Genomic DNA, 18290 nt, shown 5'->3' with positions numbered 1-18290 from the left:
GAGACACAAAACCTTTGAATACACCCAAGAATATATATAAACTTTTAGAACAGAGATTGATAGTTTTTCTTAGAAGATAGCTAGAACATTTCTCTGTGGCGGCTTGGATGCTATACAACGCAGGTAAGAAGTTGCTAAAGAAACTATCTGGGCACAACAAAATGTTTACTATCGTCCCTTATAGAAAAAAAAGTTTGGTATCAATACATAACACTCTAAAGTATGTTTAAATAATTATGCATTTTTTTATTTATGGGCATGTACTTAGAGCACCAGTGTCCTCATAACAGTGGAATTCTTTATTAGCCATGGATATTTATGTGTATGAGCCAACTCTTATGACTATCATTAATTGTGAGCTGTTACACAAACTCAGCTGCTAACAGCCTATGGGGAATGTCCACCCAACTGTAGTCTCTCTGCTTAGGGTCTTTAACAGATCTAACCCTTGACCTTTCAGTTGCTGAGTCTTCTACAGTAGGTCTTGTCCACAAGAACAAGAATCCGACTAACCCAATTAGCAACAGTCTCCCCACCCTTGCTATCTTATCATGCTCCACAGCTAAACAAATTCCTCCACCTCCCCAACCAGCAAAAATCTGATTACTATAATATGCTGTCAAAGATTCCTTACCCTAAATTTTTCACCTAGTAATTTTTCCATCTAATGCAACCTAACTTACTCCTTGACTACAAATCACAATTTTTCTTGTGTTTGATGTATTGTCTCTCCTCTACTTCAAACCTTCACTGCAGCAGTATTTCCTTGATTAAAATCTTTTTTTATTAAATTTAAAAGTGTCAGAATAGATTTTTTAAGAATAGTTAGGCAATTTATTAAGCATAAGATGACACACACTGTATGTCTTCAAGTGTAAGGAAGTATTGAACATCTCTGTTATCTTTATTGTCTCTATTTTTCATTTCATTGAAGAAGAAAGGATTAGCTCTAAACTCTCCAAAAGATTGTGACATCTTAGTTAGAGATACCTTGAGAAGTAATTGGATTGTGAAAATGCTAACCTTGTCTGTGGATGAATCCATTCATAACTTGGTAGCTGAATGAATTACTAGGAGGTAGAGTCTAGTTGGAGAAATAAATTACTGGAGCATGACTTTGAATAGTATAATATTACATAGTTCTTCCCAACCTTCTCTGCTTCCTGCCTGTTGGGAGGTGAGCAGCCTTCTACTTCCATAACCTTCTGCCAAAAGGTTTCTTCCTTCCCACAGGCTAAAAGCAATGAACCTTGACAAACCACAGACTAAACCCTCTGAAACCATGAATCTAACTAAATGTTTTTCTCAGGTATTTAGTCACAGTCATGAAAAGATAACACGAAAATGCTACCCAGATTGTGAAGGTCAAAACTGAAGACTCTGTCCTCATGATGCCTCTTCCAGGCATCCTCTTGACAGTGCCATCATCTTTAAACCCTCATAGAAATACCTGATACATTACCATGATGCCCAGGGAAAACAGGGTGACCTGGAAATTCAGTTATTTCCTTCAGATCATCCAACTTTTGGATGATTAACCAAAATGCTTCACTGTGGGAGCAGACAACGTGGGCTCCGAGTAAATGCAACCCATTAGCGCACCTCTCCAAGGGAAGCTCCTGGTGCTGATGGGCAATCATAGCATTATTCTCAAGACCATCTGAGGGCAATGGAAAACAACCCAGCTCTGGAGAAACTGTTGCTTCATACCCAAAAAGATATGGGCATTTTGTTCAGCCAGGAAGACCTCACCAAGATCAAAGATAAGCTGCTGGCCAGTAAAGTGCCAGCTGCTGCCTGTGCTGGTGCTATTGTATCACATGAAGTCCCTGTGCCCCCTCATAACACCGGTCTGGAGCCTGAGAAGACCTCTCTCTTCCAGGCTTTAGGCATCACCACTAAAATCTCCAGAGGTACCACTGAGACCCTAAGTAATGTGCCCATGATTAAGACTGGAGACAAAATAAGACGCAGCAAGGCCACCCTGCGCAAAATGTTAATCATCTCCCCATTATCCTTTGAGCTGATCATCAGCAGGTGTTCAACAGTGGCAGCACTGACAACCCTGAGGTTCTTGACATTACAGAGCAAGCTCTGAATTGTCTCTTTCTGAAAGGTGTCTGTGGTGCTGCCAGGGTTTATCTGCAGACCATTTACCCAGCTGCTGTATCAGTGTCCCCTGCTATCATCAATGGTACAAGCTCTATCTAAGGGTTCTGGCTCTATCTGTAGAGCATGATTACACCTTTCCACTGGCTGAAGTGGCAAAGCCTTCTAGGCTGATGCATCTACATTTGTGGCTGTTGCCCCTGTTGTCACTGCCACCATGGCTGCACCTGCTGCAGTGCCCACCTCAGCCAATGTAGAAGACAAAGAAGAGTTGAAGGAGTCAGATGAGGATATAGGACTTGGTCTCTTTTGAAAAATCACCAAAGAGCACATTACTCAGTCTGCCTGATTGGTAAAACAAAGATACAAAGGCAGTTGGGAAAAACTGAAGACTTTGCATGACTGAAAGATGATTCCACATTCTTCCAGGATCACTCCTAACCAATACACTTTACTTGTATAAGTTAGGGTAGACTACTAATTATAACAAGCTGACCCTAAAATGTGTAATAATTTAAATACAATAGAGTAATACAATGGAAGTAATTGAATGATTTCACGAACACCCAATATCCACACAAATCCTGTCATCTCCCTGCTTAGCTTCAAGCTGATAATCCAAAATAGTGTGGAAATTTGACTCATAGGTAATTTTGACTGCCTCAGTTGGAAGTAACTCACATGTCTTTCACTCACATTCAGTCCCTACAACTCATTGATACCTATGCTTTTAATGGCAACGTGAAGTACAAATGTCTCCACCAGTCACAATGTCCAGATTTGGGAAAGGGCCATGATAAAAGTATCCCCTGCTTCCAAGTCTATTTCCAACTTAACAGCAACGCAGTAACAGTAACAGTAAAGCTGAGGCTTAACAGCAATGCAAATTTTCTAATTCTACAACTAGCAATGCTAGTTTTAAAATATGAAGATGCCTGAAAAATGAAAGATAATAATAGGAAAATCATTCTTATTATGGTGTGCATAGTTTATTTTATCTATGAATCTTGATGTGGCATGATGTGTTTAAAGGGGAGTACAGAGATATTATGAGGCAGCTGTTCACAGATCTCTTAAGTTTCTGCATATCTTATGAAGTGGAACGTGTTATCTTTTTTTTTGGAGGATTTTTTTCTAGGAAGTTGGTAGAATGAACCACCATGAGGAAAGTGATGTTTCCTTAGAAGAAAGTGGAAAACTTTCTATGGTTTTGGAAGACAGGTAGTAAATCCTCTGTAGAAAAAATCTAGCTGTGCTTCGTGTTCATTTTAAAAGATTTGGAATTCCTAATCTTTCTTTTAATTTTATTTTGAATATAGTAAAAACACAACAGAACAAGACAGAACAAAGCCAATCGACACAATGCAGTGACATTAGTACAGAACTTCAAAGCAGGATTCTGGAATAGTAGTAACAGATAACATAGTATATCTCGTTATCTTCACAATAGTCAGGTATAGCAAATTCAAACCAATAACAGAACATTGTAAAACCAATTGAAGGAGAATATTGAATAGAGCAAAACAATCATTATAAAACAACAGTGAAAATAACCTTTGCCTTCAAACAGAACATAGAAGGAAATCCCCCATATTTGCTATATTGCGTATGGTCATCCTTGCAAGAGATGCTCAGAACTCTGTCCCCAGTTGCTGGGGATAGGAGGGGAGTGTTTGATTCTCGGCCCACACACCGGTAGGCTCATGGGAACAACTGACTGGTTCTTCTCCCAGCAGCACCAGGAGTGCTTACCAAGAGAGAAGGCAAATTGCTTTCTTGTGCAGCCACGTAAGTCCCAACATGACCGAGTCTCGGGTAGCTGCTGGTTCTCTCCCGGCCCACACCAGGGGCACTTACCAAGAGGGTGGGCAAATTGCCTTCTTGTGCACCTGCCTAAATCCCAACATCTGGAATTCCTAATCTTAAATTTCACCTTTGTAGTACAACTCCATTGGGTACAGGTGTCTTTGTGTTCCCCTCCTTCATGGGAACTTTAGCTTTGAAGAACCACAACAAGCAAAATTACAACATTGGGTTACTCAATCCTGTGAGGGATACCATTCTTTACATTTGACCCAGGAATCTCATGCCCTCTGTCAGCAATCATGAAACTGTTTTAGCTTATGAACAAGTAGGATGAAATCTCAGGTCTTTCATTACTATTGGTAAGAATAAATCATCACAGAACTAGAAAAAGGCACAAAAGGCACAGAAGGACAAGGTTTATTTCACTTGTCATGTTTCAGTTTGTAAAATAGAATACATCCATGAATGTCATATATGCCCAGTTGTTTAAGGGCCAAGATCTACCTCTTTCACGTACCACCATAGAAGCAAGTGATATGTTTCTTGCTATATATTCTTCAAATGTTTCTTGTTATATATTCTTATCATGAACACACTCAATTATAAATTATGATTTTAAATTAGTTCTACTATTCTCATCTTTGCATTTCCCTGTTATACTCTTTTATATATTAACAACACAGTACTCCAAGTTATTTTTTAGATGTTAGTGAAATTATATTAGTTAATAACTGTTAACTATTAACATAGTTAATAACTGTGCTATTTTCTTTAGAAAATATAAAGATATGGAGAGTTGCTAAAAGTTTGGGATTGGCCCAGGGTTAGCTGGTTTCAGAATGAAACAATTAGCCCACCCAATATATCATCATGCTTCATAAATGTTTAGAATACTTACTCTTTTTAATACTTAAAAGCAAAATTTTAAGCCAGGACTCAATCTCAATTGTATCAGATGTTAATGAGAATACATCACAATGGAATCTTGCTATAAATATTTGAAGTGCAAATATAACTTAAAAGGGAGGGAGAGAGAGAGAGAGAGAGAGAGAGAGAGAGAGAGAGAGAAATCAAAAACCTAACATCACCTATTGAGCGCAACTAATGCTATCTCAACAAAGTGATTTCATGAAAACTTGGGCTTCTAGTGGTGGAATAAAATTGGCTTGAAGTAATAAAAGTAAATAACTATTTCTTTATGTCTTGTGGATTCAGTTGTTAGTTAAACGGCATCCCTGCTGGGCTTGCTTCCTTGAGCATGTATTTACTTGATACATGTAAACACAAGAAAGATCATTTTTCCATAGGCAGCTTCATTGTCTTGACTTTAATCTGAAGCAAATTATTCTTCTTCAGTAAAAGGGAAGAGGTTTAAGCATGCAGGGTGCTTTTCAAAGTCAGAACTGTAATATTATGTCAACATATTAAAATTAAATTCAGCTCCTATATCTCGGTATATTTGATTATAATACATCTCCTTCAGTTTATATAATCACAACAAGATAAGATAACTGTGAACTTATTATCAGCTAAAAAACCAGAGCCAAGACCAAGTATTTATAAATATGAAATCATTACCTGTGAGCAACCAAGACCTCACCATATATGTCTCTTTTGATAAACATTTCCTGTACAGTCTCCAGAAAGAATGAGTATTCATCATGATAGATTTCTGCCAATGACAAATAGAACGGGAAATTAGATCTGAAAGGCAGATGTTAAAGTACTTCTAAGTCTATTGCCTAATTTTTACTAAATCTAATGCAATATTTTCCTTTATATAGTCTATCATTATGGATTATTAGTGGCTTTTTCAATAAACTGGTGCAATAGCTACTACAATTGTCCCATATGATAAATGGAAACTGAGACCCAGAATAATAAACGTCCAAAAGGAGACTCATATCCAAGTGTTTGTGGCTCCTCTGCCAACATAGGACAAGGTCAGAGCAATAGACACCACTATACAAAAAAAGAACGTGTCCTAGGGGGTTTAGCTCAATGGCATAAGCACATGCCTCGCAAGCACAAGGTTGTGAATTTGATCCCCAGTACCAAAAGGGAGAGAGAGAGAGAGAGAGAGAGAGAGAGAGAGAGAGAGAGAGAGAATATGTCATCTTACAAGATGGCAGGAGATACAGCAAGGAAGTAGAGAAATGTTTCCCTATGTCCATTGGCCAGAATTTGGTCTCATAACTATGACTTTACGGGAATTGACAGCTTTCTTTGTCGAATACCAAAAAATATAAGTAAAGAAGACATCAGGCTACCTGAGGCAGAGAAGCCCCCTTTGGACAATGGTTCTGGTAATCCTGTTGGAAGGGAAGCTTCACTCTGGAAACTTCAAGCATGTCACTAGAGCGAGGAGTAACATGACCAGATAGCACAGTAAGTGCAGTCTTAATATAAATCAGGCTGTAATGGAGTAGTACTTGGTTTTATATTACTTCACTGAAATACCTGAAGCTCAGTAACTTTATAAAGAAAGGATATTCATTTTGGCTCACAGTTCCAGAGGTACAGGGCAATGCATCTGCACCTGCTGATGGCTTCTTGTCAGCAGAGACCTGAGGCAGCTCAAGCCCTCCCTGGCACAAGACAGGAAGCACACATTGGATCTCTTCTAACGCCTCTCCTTCTTGGAAAGCCACCATTATTCAGTCATCAGGCTCCACCCTTACAACATTATTTAATTTCAATTTCCTCCCAAAGGCCCTACATTTAAACATCATAGTTGGATTAAATTCCCACCCTCTTCATAACTCACAATGCAGATTGAATGTCAACACATGAATCCTGGAAGCATACTCGAATCAAATCCAAACCGTGGCAGATGGTAAGGACAGCCTGGTTGGAAGTCAAGCCCAAGAAGGCCTGATGGCCTCAGCAGCCAGGCCATCAGGCAGTCCAGGCATTTAGGGAGATATGGAGGAAGTGACAAGGGCTGCCTTCTCCCTGGGAATTCAAGTGGTCCTTCCCACATGGGGCTCATACTCAGCCAGGATAACATAAAATGTACTTCAGGAATAATGGAGGAGGATTGATGGAAATGGGAAAATCAGATAGATACGATACAACATTACATAATGCAGCCACCATGTGGAAGTAAAAGATTAGATGCTCAGCCAGCAAGATATTTTAAAACAAGAGAGTTGAGACTCTGTGCAAGTGTGTGCAAGTGTGTGCATGTGTGTGATGTGCCTTTGTGTGCACCGCGGACTCAGGTTCTGCTGAAAGGCGACGCATTCCCTTGAAAGTGGAGTAGGATGTAAGTTATTTTATCTAAAGCTAACGAATACATTTCTCGTTTAGGCTGGAAATAAGAAGGCAATTTGGAAAACATAAACATCTTGTTAAATTAAACCCAGGTCATAAACTGTAGCTTTAGAAAATTAATTGGAAATTAGCTACCAATAAATAACCTGTACGCTGAGGCTTTTAAATTTTACTATAAAGCAGTGCGGTACTCAGTAAACTGCTCAACATATTTGAGAGTAATGTACAGTAGAGGAAGGTTACTGGTACATGATGTAGAACAAATAGCATAAGAACTTTGCAGTAAAACGAAGAAAAATGCCGACCTTGGATTGGCGCAGGAAAAGTTGCTCCTGGGAAAAATCATTCCTCCTGGCCGGACTTTAAATTGAGAGTGAGGCTGGGACTGGGGGTCAGAGTGGGACGCCCACGTGAGTGTCTGCAGGGGGGGAGGCGAGCAGAGGCTCGGATCTGTTTCCTCTGGTACTTTCTGCCAGGCAGCAACCCAGGGAATGAATCCTGTGTCAGTCCTGTCAGCTCCATCGGATGGTGCTTTCCAGTCTCAGGACGGATCCCACCACAGCCTCGCGCATGCAGCTGATGGCCTCATCTGCGGATCTCCAGAAACCCCGGGCAGCGTGAGTGACAGCTGCCACCGCTGGGCCCTGTGCTGCCACAAATATCCAAGGGGCCTTCCGTGTCTGTTCGTTCATTCAGCTCTCCATTTCCCTCAGTCTGGTGGGTTTTTTTAATTGAAGAAGAAAAGTCTCATTGCAATTGAAATGGCTTGATCTGCCTGAAGAATATTTTGGAAATACACATCTCTGGAGTTGCTGCCGCATCCTGCTTATCTCTCAACCACGGCTTCCTGAGGTTCCTGCGTCTTAAACTCCATTCTCAAACCTGCTATGCTGGAGGATCTAATATGTGTATTATATAATAGAAATTTAATTTCCCCCCACAAGGGAGAATAAAAAAGAAAAATAATTGTATTTATTTAGCAGTTACTCTTTCTTTTAAGTGCATAGAGTATTTTGAAAGCCTCATGTATAAAAATACGGGGCTCAGAAAAAAACCCTATGGGATAAAACTCTGACTCAAAAATCATATTTCACTATAAAATGATTAATTACACAATTAACATCCAAAATACCCACTGGGCTACCTGTTGATCTACATGGCATAATTGCTAAGGTGCCTTAAGGTGAGCGGGGAGTAATGGGACAAGTGGAAACTGAGACCTGACCAGAGAGGAGGAAGAAACTTGCAGTGACAGCAGCTGACCAGCAACAGACTGACTACAGTACAAGAGACAACTGGACCTGGCAGCCAGTGGCCAAAGTGCTATAGAAGGGAATTATTTTCACCTAAAAGCAAGTCAGTTCACACTAACTGAAGAGCACTATACAATTCCAATATTTTGATGCACATATTTTATAAAACTCATACTCATATTACATGGCAATAAGTATTGCTCTGGTCCTCTCGAATAACATTGCAAAATGGGTCACAGGTCCTTAAACAAAAGCTTGAGACCTTATCTGTGTCAGGAGTCTTTCACTTTAATTTGTAATCTACAAAGGACAACATGGCATATTTACTGTATTTAAAGTAATAATTCTTTCAACAGAGCCTACAGCAGAAACCTGCTTCAAAATACATTAATATTTCTATACTTAAAATATGAATACTCAAAATAAAAGAACTTATAAAGGTTAGTAGAATATTATATAAATTTGGGTAAGGTTTTGCTTAGCAAAGCTAGTTTGGGTACCAAACTTACAAATATAATTGTGACTTGGGACTTTTTTAATTTCAAAATTTGCACCTGAGAAACCTTATCCTGCACTGTCACAAGCAGACATGATCAGAGTTTTGGTCTGGTCCTCCTGGGGGGAAGATATGTCCTTGGCAAAGGAAAGAAGCAGCTTCTTGCCATGGGAGTGGGTGCTGATAGTGTCCTAGGTAAGAAACACATGCCTGTGTGACAAAACAGTCCAAATCTTTGGCCAGGAATAACCAGCACCATGTTTCCACAGAGGGCAGTGCACCCCTGGAGGACACACGTGCTCCTTCCTGCAGGAAAAGCCTTTGAAGGAGCATTTCTACATTGTTTTCCTTTCAGCCATTTAAATTAAATGGAATTACACTGAAGAAAAAGATATTCAGTTGAGAGACTCTGGAGCCAATTGGAAGGCTTCTGTGAAACAGCCTGAGAATCCACTTCTGTGATGCTTTAAGGAGCAAGTAGGACAGGACCAGACCGTTCTTGAAGGTTTGGGGGGTTTTTGTTTGTTTTTTGTTTTGCTTTTTTGTCGTTGTTTGTTTGTTTGTTTTGGTACCTGGGATCGAACTCATGATCTCACACTTACCAGGCAGGTGTGTATACTGCTAAGCAAAATCCCCAACCCCCAGACTGTTCTTGTTTGAGAGTGGTTTTTGCCCTTCAGCAGGTGGCGGAAAGAAAGTCTTAGAAGCCTCTTCTTGCCTGATACTCTTATCAGTTCACAGTTCTGGACTTTATAGTAGCAGGTAGCGAGTTATTACAAGTAATGATGATAGTAGTAGTATTAAAATGCAATTCCTATCTCTAGGAGTGACTCAACTAAACACTGCAAATATATCTCACATATTTGATTTAATCTAGGAATGATGGTACACACCTTAAATCTTAGAATTTGGGAAGCTGAGGCAGGAGGATTGGCATGAGATAAAAGCCAACCTGGGCCAGATAGTAAGACCTTGGTTTAAATTTTACAAAATCAATTCAAATACTTGGTTTGTCAAACTAATTCACTTTGGTCCAGATTTGAATATCCTGACATACTTGTTTACAAATTCTTTCCTGAAACAAGATTTTCTGATCCTATAATTGTTGCCACCGTAAAGAAACCAGTGATTTGAAATAGGCTGGTATCCCCTATTGTAAAAAAAGAGCAGTCTTCATGACTAAGCTTTTCCTTAGGAGGAAAATCATGTTGCTGGTGAGATGAATTCAGGACTGAAGGTCACATCTCTGTAAACCAGACATCCTGGCTGGCTTAAGCACTCAATAATGCAAAGTGAAGCCCAAATGTTATTGCAAGCAAAATCCTATTTTAATCTGCCCTCCTGACTCTTGGAATTCTCACTGCAGTTGCGATTTGGAAAGTCCCATCCCTTTGATCTCTCCTCAGAGCACAAGATTTTTTGCAGCATGAGCTGCTCACTCTGGGACTTGACATCTTCCAACATAATTCTTTTTCAGTCAAATATGTTAAGCATCCTCGATGATAAGTGAAAAGGCTGCCTTTCGTTCCCTTGGGATTCTGTATTTATACCAGGCATGGGAGTCAGGGAGGAATGATGTGCAATGCATGAGTTTCTGAGATGTTCAGCATTCCAGCAGGAAAAGGGGTCTGCAACTGTCCAGCAGCCAGCATGGGTGGGTCCTGCAGCCCCCACCACAAATTGCCTACCTTTGGTATGGACAGTGAATCTTCTGTTTACAAATCCTTGCAGGACAGCAAGGAAAACAAACCACTGCAGGTCCATCCTGGCCAGGCCATTTACTGTGCTTTCTACAGCACAGCCACTAACTGTTTACATCTGTGTTGAGATTCCAAAGGCGTCCTCTTCCCCCTCAGATATCAGGATAGTTCTGCTCAGACAGGCAGAACCAGAACTCAATGTCAAGAGAAAAGCAAAGGAGGGAGAATAAATGGCCCAGAAGCAACCTTTAAACGGCCTGTACGTGCTCCCGTGCACCTAACTGCAAACCAGCTCCCTTCACGCTGAGTGTCTGCACACGGATACTGGATTCTGCGGAGCCTGTCGGCTTTTCAGGGCAGTGTGGAAGGTATGCAGCCACTGCCAGGGACCTTTGTTCCTTCAAAGCATGTGTGGTTAGTCATATGGTCATAGAGCGAACCCTTCCATGTGACTCTGCGTGGTTAATCCCATTTGCGCCGGTGTGACTCAGTGTAACCTCCTGTGGAGCAGGTTTTGTTTGTTTTGAGGCAGTGGTTACTGTAATGACTTCATCTTCCTGCTTGGTAACTTTCTTTTTTTTTTTTTTTTTTTAATTTTTTTTTTTGTCTTTTTTTATCGGTACCGGGGATCGAACTCACGACTGCCTGCTTTCAAGGCAGGCGCTTATGCCACTGAGCTAAACCCCCAGCCCCCTGCTTGGTAACTTTCATCTGAGCAACTTCAAGCACCTTCTAAATTGTAATTAGCCATATCATTATGTGGCCTTTGAATCTGAATAAATGAAGCACAATCAACTGGGAACTGTCTAATCTTAATGATTTATATAAGAGTACAGAGTGGTTAGTGAGAAACCAAGAAGAACTTAAGAGTATCAATGGCTAGACCCTTATTCCAGTGTGTGAACAACAGCAAATGGAAGAAAGAGTGCTATTTTAATTCTTCATTTTTAAAAAAATATTCTAATAATGTACTTACAAAACAATAGTTCAGTAAGTTTTATTAGGCTACATCAAAACCATAAGGAGACATCACCTCACACTGGTTACCAAGTCGATTATTTAATGACAACAATAACAGAAGAAAAGTGTCATCAAGGAACAAAGAAACCTTTGTACATTACACTGAGAGTGAAAAATGTTACGCCCATTATGGAAAACAGTGTGATGATTCCTCAAAAAGTTAAAAATAGAAATATCATGTAATCCAATAATTGTACTTCTGAGTACATATCCAAAGAAAGTTAAATCAGTATCTCAGATGTCGGTACAGCTGTATTTGCAGTATTATTCACTGTAGCTTAGACATGGAGGAAAAAATCTAAATATCCACTGATATCCACTGATGGATGGATGGATGAGCAAAGGAAATGTGGTATATACATAGACTGACTATTGTTCGGCCTTAAACAAAAAGGAAATTCTGTCCTTTTCAGCAACATGAATAAATACAGAGGACAGTATGCTAAGTAAAACAAGCTAAATACGGAAACACAAATACTGCACGGTGCCACTTATAAATGGTTAAACTCACAGAAGCAGAGAATGAAATGGTGGTCATGAGGGACTGGAGTGGGGCAGGGCATGAGGGGATACTGGTCAAAAGGTATTTATGCAAGGTGAATGATCTTTGGCGACCTCCTGGAAAGCACAGTGCCTATACCTGAACATACTGTATTATATTCAAAAATTGCTAAGAGAATCTTACATTGGCTGTTCTAACAATAACAATAATGATAAAGGAATGGGAAGAAATTTAATAAGTGATGAAGTCATCTGTGGTTTTGATGGTAATGAGAGTTTCAAATATATATCTATATATATACATATATACATATATATAATATAAATTTTTTGCACACCAAGCCACTCAATAAAATGGATTTTTAAGAAGGAGAGAGAGAGAGAGAGAGAGAGAGAGAGAGAGAGAGAGAGAAACTAGAATACTTGGGGGAAGCTGGATACACCCTGAGACCATAACATTAAGTGAAGTAACTTAGATATGCAAGCTTAAATATCACATGATTTAGTCTATATGAAAGGCTCATAATACATATATACATATGTACTTCAAATAAAAGACAGATAATAGAAAAAAGAGAGTCAGAATACAAAAGGTATTGTAATCCAGAGTGAACAATTCATCTAAAAGTGCATCTAGATTCAGTACCCTTGTCTTTTATGTTTTATATATTCTTAGGCCTGTTAGTCTTAATTTCAATCTGTACATCATAACTAATTTTATAAGGTTTTATAAAAATAAGTAAATGAATCTGATGATGGAAAAATAAAGTGGGGTAAAGGGGGAAAAAATTAAATTTTGTTATGTACATATAGCAAAGAATTCCACACAGTGAATGTAATCATTATGTACTGTAAGCATGTATCAACAAAAGTCAACACAAAATTTAAAAGTTAAAATGTCTTCATTTCAAAGTTATAGCACATTTAACTAACCACTTTTTAATCCTTAGCCTCCTTAGTGACACATAGTTTTAAACTATCATTTGTATTGAAAAGAATGCTAAATATCATAATAGCTAACAGTGTCTTGGAATGGATATTTCCCAGATGAATTATTTTGTAACAGTGTACTCTTATAACAACTAAAAGGAAATAAGTATCTCAAGGCAGACTTTTAGCAGAAGCAGAGCATGTAAATAGAAAAAAATTTTTGATAGAGAACCTTTTTGGCTTTTTTCCCCCACATTCCTCAATTCCAAGCAGGTAAAATGTGATTTTTAAGAATGAAATAGTGGTAAGTCAAATATGCTGCACTTCATAGCTCAAGCCAAATGTTTGATGAGCTGGAATTTTATACTATTGATTGGATGTATTTTTCAGATTATGGGTAGATACTGTGCAATTTTCTATATCCTTGTATCTCAGAACCCAGACAATATCATTACAAAGCTTCCTTTCATTAAAAAGATTAGGTTTGCTGTTTTGTTTTCCATCATTATTACTCATCTGTGTATAGCGCCCTGAGGGCTATGACCTCACCAGTGTGCATGTGATAGTGATCAATGAAGGACTCGGGGTTTCCAGGAGTCCCAGGCACGGTACTCCAAAGCACGACGTTGTGGCATATTGAATATTTTAGCTAAAGGGAACTGAAAATTACTCAGTGCACCAAAAGCTCTTTAACACCCCCCTTAACTGCCCTAAAGTACAGTATAAATTTCCCCTTTTATTACGGAAATTTACATTTATAAAGGAGAGTTTCAAGAGTAAAGGAAGAGAGCTGGACTAGCCAGAGAGCTATTCTAAGACAACTTTTATCACTTGCGGGCCCTCATCAATGTCATCTGAAGAAGGTGACTTTTTATTTACCACCCACCTTCAGCCCTCTCCTTTCCCATGATTGCTTCTACCAACACCAGAATCCTCAATCCATATTCCTTTCAAAGCCTCAGGATACTATGTGAGTATCAATCACCTGACTGCTTCTTTGTCTCGTATTTTTTGCAGGATTCTTGGGCATATGCACAGAATTAAAACTGCTTTCTTTTCAATGTGTCTTATGTCAATTTAATTCGAAGACTAGTCACAGATCTTAGAATGGTATAAGGCAGCTATTTATCTTTCCCCTAGAACCCATGCTGCCCATGTTTAGAACTTCACTAACTAGGGTCTCTGCAGGTAACACAACCTGTCATTTTACATTGGTTCTCCTATTCCTTCTTTTTGTCCATCAGCCACTTGAGTGACAGCTTTATAAGGAAAGTCATTCTATAAAAACAAAAGGAAAATACAACCAATGTCTCAAGAAATGAATTAATTGAAGCCTCTGAGTATATAAAAACTTGAGCCATTGTTTGGTGAACGTTTTGTTGAATTTTAGGTAACTCCTTTTTTCCTAGTCCTAGGAAATTCGATTCTTCCTTTTCAACAGAAAGATCACCAGCACCTCAAAGACATTTTGATCCAGATGTTAACATTTGAATTATAGAATACTAAACCAATTATGAGCTCCAAGGCATTGCTTGTCTGAAATTGCCAATTATATAGTCTAAAATATAAACCCACAAGCAAACATTTTCCGTCAAATGCACTCTATTAGCCTCCTTCATTAGAGTCAACTTTTTTTTCAATTTTAATAATGCCATTATGATCAACAGTCAGTTATACTGAGGCTATTTACAATGCTTATGAAATGTTCAAAGCCTAGCATAATAATGCATTAGCACTTCTCCAGCTGGGATCCTGTTGACAGCCACCAATTAATGGGAATACCTCTAATAAACCACAGATCCTCCTTCTCATGGCATGTGTAGAAACGGCTATTACAATAATCATACTAAAGTATGGTACAAAAATACTCTAAGTGCAAGTGTTAAATTGATACACTTTGAAAAAGCATTATGTTTATTTCTCCTGAGGACAAAGCAGCCTTGTATATTCTGACTACTTAGAATAATCACTTCTACTTGCCTGGGAGAAGAGGAGGGATGAGAAATTCTCAGGACAAAGTCCCTTTGCTTTTATTCCTGGAGATCTTCTTGTCTGACTCATGGTTTCTCTTAGCCTTTGAGCCCCAGTGTTCACTTCGTCCCTTAAAACGCCAAAACCTTTTAAGGAGGGTGAGGAAACCCAAAGGGACCCATGCTGCATCAGGGTTTCCACAGTGGAGACGGTCATCTGTAAACAGACAGTAAACCTTTGAAAACACACCAGGCTGTGGGTGGAAACTGGAGGCCGCTTAGCGCTGCTCAGCCATCTACAAGAAGGAGAAGATTGTCCTGTAAAACTAGCAAAAGACTGCGAATGTGCTGGCAACTGTATCAGCTCCTCTAGGAGAGTGCCTCGTGCTAAAGACCAACTAAACAAAGACTGTCCTTTTCCTCCCAGGTCTACTCAGTCAGGGAAATTCAATGAACCATTCCAGACTCCTCTGAATTCATTATGTTATGCCCTACTTCAGCACATCTAAAAAGGAAAAATTATAATCCTTGCAGGGATGCCACTGAGTTGGAAGTAAGGACATTGGTTTTGGGGGCCCAGCTCTGCATTTTAACCTCTGCAACCCTTACTTTTCTGAGCTATGGTTAAGAAAATAATCATACAGTGCTTTACTGGACAGTCTTACAGAATAGTGGAGAAGGGCAAATGCGAAAATGCATATGCAAGTGTTTTTGAAAAAATCATAAACGTTAGTAAATAAATATAAAGTATTGCTTATGTTCTATCTTCTGACCTTTCCTCTCAAAAGTCTCAAGATAGATTGTTCAATATTTGTCTCCTAGAAGTTAATACTTTCAAATTGCTTGTTTCCAAGTCCTGGGAAAAGAATCTCAAACAGAAAGCGAAGAATAACAAAATTGCAAGCTCTCAACTCCTATTGAAAAAACATCACAAGGACTCACTGCATACCAATTACTACAGACAAAATCTAGAACACCAACACTACCAAATGCTGGCGAGGACATGGAGCAGCAGGGACTCTCACTTAGTGCACACGAAAAGGTAACACAATGGGAAAGCATGTTGTTGTGGAATATGGTATAGCAGCTTCTTATAAAATTAAATGTATGCGATGTGACCAAAATATACAGAGAAGGTTTAAATTTTTTTAAAAATTATTGCAGTTAAAGACGTATTTCCATTAATTCCCTCAAAGTATTCCCCTTCTCTTTGGACATACTTAGGTGTTCTATCACCCATGAGTCTTGCAGAAGCACTCTGGAAGTCCTCTTTCTTGAGTGTCTGTACCAGGTGTGTTAAAAATAACACGGTGACTGCTGCGGCTAAGTGCTGTCTACGGGGAACACAGGCCCTAAAGCACCACAGTGCCTCCTCAGTCACCTTCTTTACCCAATCTGGCACCGTGGGACTTCTGGCTCTTCCTCAAAGTAAAAATGACCATGAAGGGAAATATTTTGAATCGGTACAGGACATGGAGGCAGCCAGTACAGTGCAACTAAATACATTCACCAAGCAGCACTTACAAAACTGTCAGAAAGTGCCAAGAACAGTGAGGTGTGTGTTAAAAGCAAGGGGAAGTATTTTGAAGGGAATTAATAGCAATATATCTTTTACTATAATACACATTTAATTTAAATATTCACCATTCTTGGGATATAATCAAGCAATCACATTCCCTAGTATTGACCAAAAATATTTGAAAACTTGTGTTCACACAATACCTGTACACATGTTTATAACAGCTTTATTCATAATTGCCAAGACATGGAAGCAACCAAATGTAATTCAATAGGTGAATAGAAAAATAAACTGTGGTATATCCAGAGAGTGGAGTTTTTTTAGTGCTAAAAATCCATATAAGCTCTGGGCATAATAGCACATACCTGTAATCCCAGCACGTAGGAGGCTGAGCAAGAGAATCTTTAAGATCCACCTGGGCTACAAAATGAGCTCATGTCCAGCCTGAATTGCATAGTGAGACTCTGTCTCAAAATAAAAAATCCGTATGAGCTACAAAGCCAGAAAAGGTAAGGCATAATCTTAAGTATACATCATTAAGGAAAAATACCATCTGAAAAGGTTATATACTGTAGGTTTCCAACTATAGAACATTCTAGGAATGTTAGGACGGTAAATTTCTAGGGATTGGGGGAAGGAGGGATGAGTGCTAGAACACAGAGGATCTGGATTGTAGTGAAACTATTCTGTGTGCTGTACTATAAGTGATGGGTACATGCTACTGAACATTTTCCAAATCTCAGAATGTCCAGCACCAAGAGAAAAACCTTACCATGAACTGCTGCGCTTGAATGAGTGACGTAAGCTCACCCATTGTGACAGATGATGGATGTGCTGCTCTGACGTGGTGTGCTGATCACAGGAAATGCTGAAGTGTATAGGAAAGGAGGTGCATGTGAGCTCTGCACCTTCTGCTTAAAACTGCTATCTAACAAAACCAAGTCTTAAAAAAACACACATGCCACACAAAGTGGAACATTTCCTACAATTCTGACTGCATGTTTGTACTGTCAGATATCTGTTTCTTTCTTTCTCTGTGTGTATCTCAATGATACCCTAAAACTCTCATTCAAAGAGGGTACATTGTTCACAGAGCACTGTCACCCACACCTCCTAATTCCAGATACAATCCCACTGTTCACCTTAGTTTATCTCCCTGGAAAAAAACTATCTGGAGAGTTCTGAACTCCACCCTGCCCACCCCAGGAATCTCACCAGTGAGTATGTGGTTGTCTTAACTCCCATCATGAGGCTGAGTTGGCAGAAGATTTCCTGGCAGTTCTGTTCAGCTAAGTATATTTTCTGATAACCGAAACTATATTTTACTGGATTCTTCATCCATAAATTAGGCGGTGAGACTAGATCATCTCTAAGGGATTTACCAGCTTGAGAATTGTATGATTCCATCGTTTTGTGATGTAGTGCTGAGTTTTGCAATTATATTTTGCTCAGTATGGATTATCCAGTGTCATTGTCACTCAGCACAAAAAAGGAGATTTCCTTAGTACACAAGCCAAGCTCAGCATCCAGGATTATTTGTTCTACGGCCAATTTACTCAATTTTTCTTTAAACAAAATAATTTTCTGCAAAATTTAATATAAGAGCTCAGGGAAACACAAAATAATCAGGAAACCCAGAGTCATCTCAGAGCTGTATTGATGCTTATCCATTTGAAATCAAAGAAGTCTGATTTGGAATTTTCATGCCAG

The 18290-nt window shown here is 39.1% G+C and overlaps 1 pseudogene; it reads left to right on the top strand.

The window, feature by feature from the left end:
• The first annotated feature begins 1466 nt into the window (after window positions 1-1466).
• On the top strand, window positions 1467-2422 carry LOC100721021 (large ribosomal subunit protein uL10-like; annotated as a pseudogene).
• The last annotated feature ends 15868 nt before the right edge of the window (window positions 2423-18290 follow it).

This window comes from Cavia porcellus, unplaced genomic scaffold, assembly GCF_034190915.1.
Source record: "Cavia porcellus strain 051 isolate PalLab524CR breed Dunkin Hartley unplaced genomic scaffold, mCavPor4.1 scaffold_27, whole genome shotgun sequence".
NCBI classification, from domain to species: domain Eukaryota; kingdom Metazoa; phylum Chordata; class Mammalia; order Rodentia; family Caviidae; genus Cavia; species Cavia porcellus.
The sequence above is the reverse complement of the archived record's forward strand: the minus strand, read 5'-3'. Positions and strand labels throughout refer to the sequence as shown.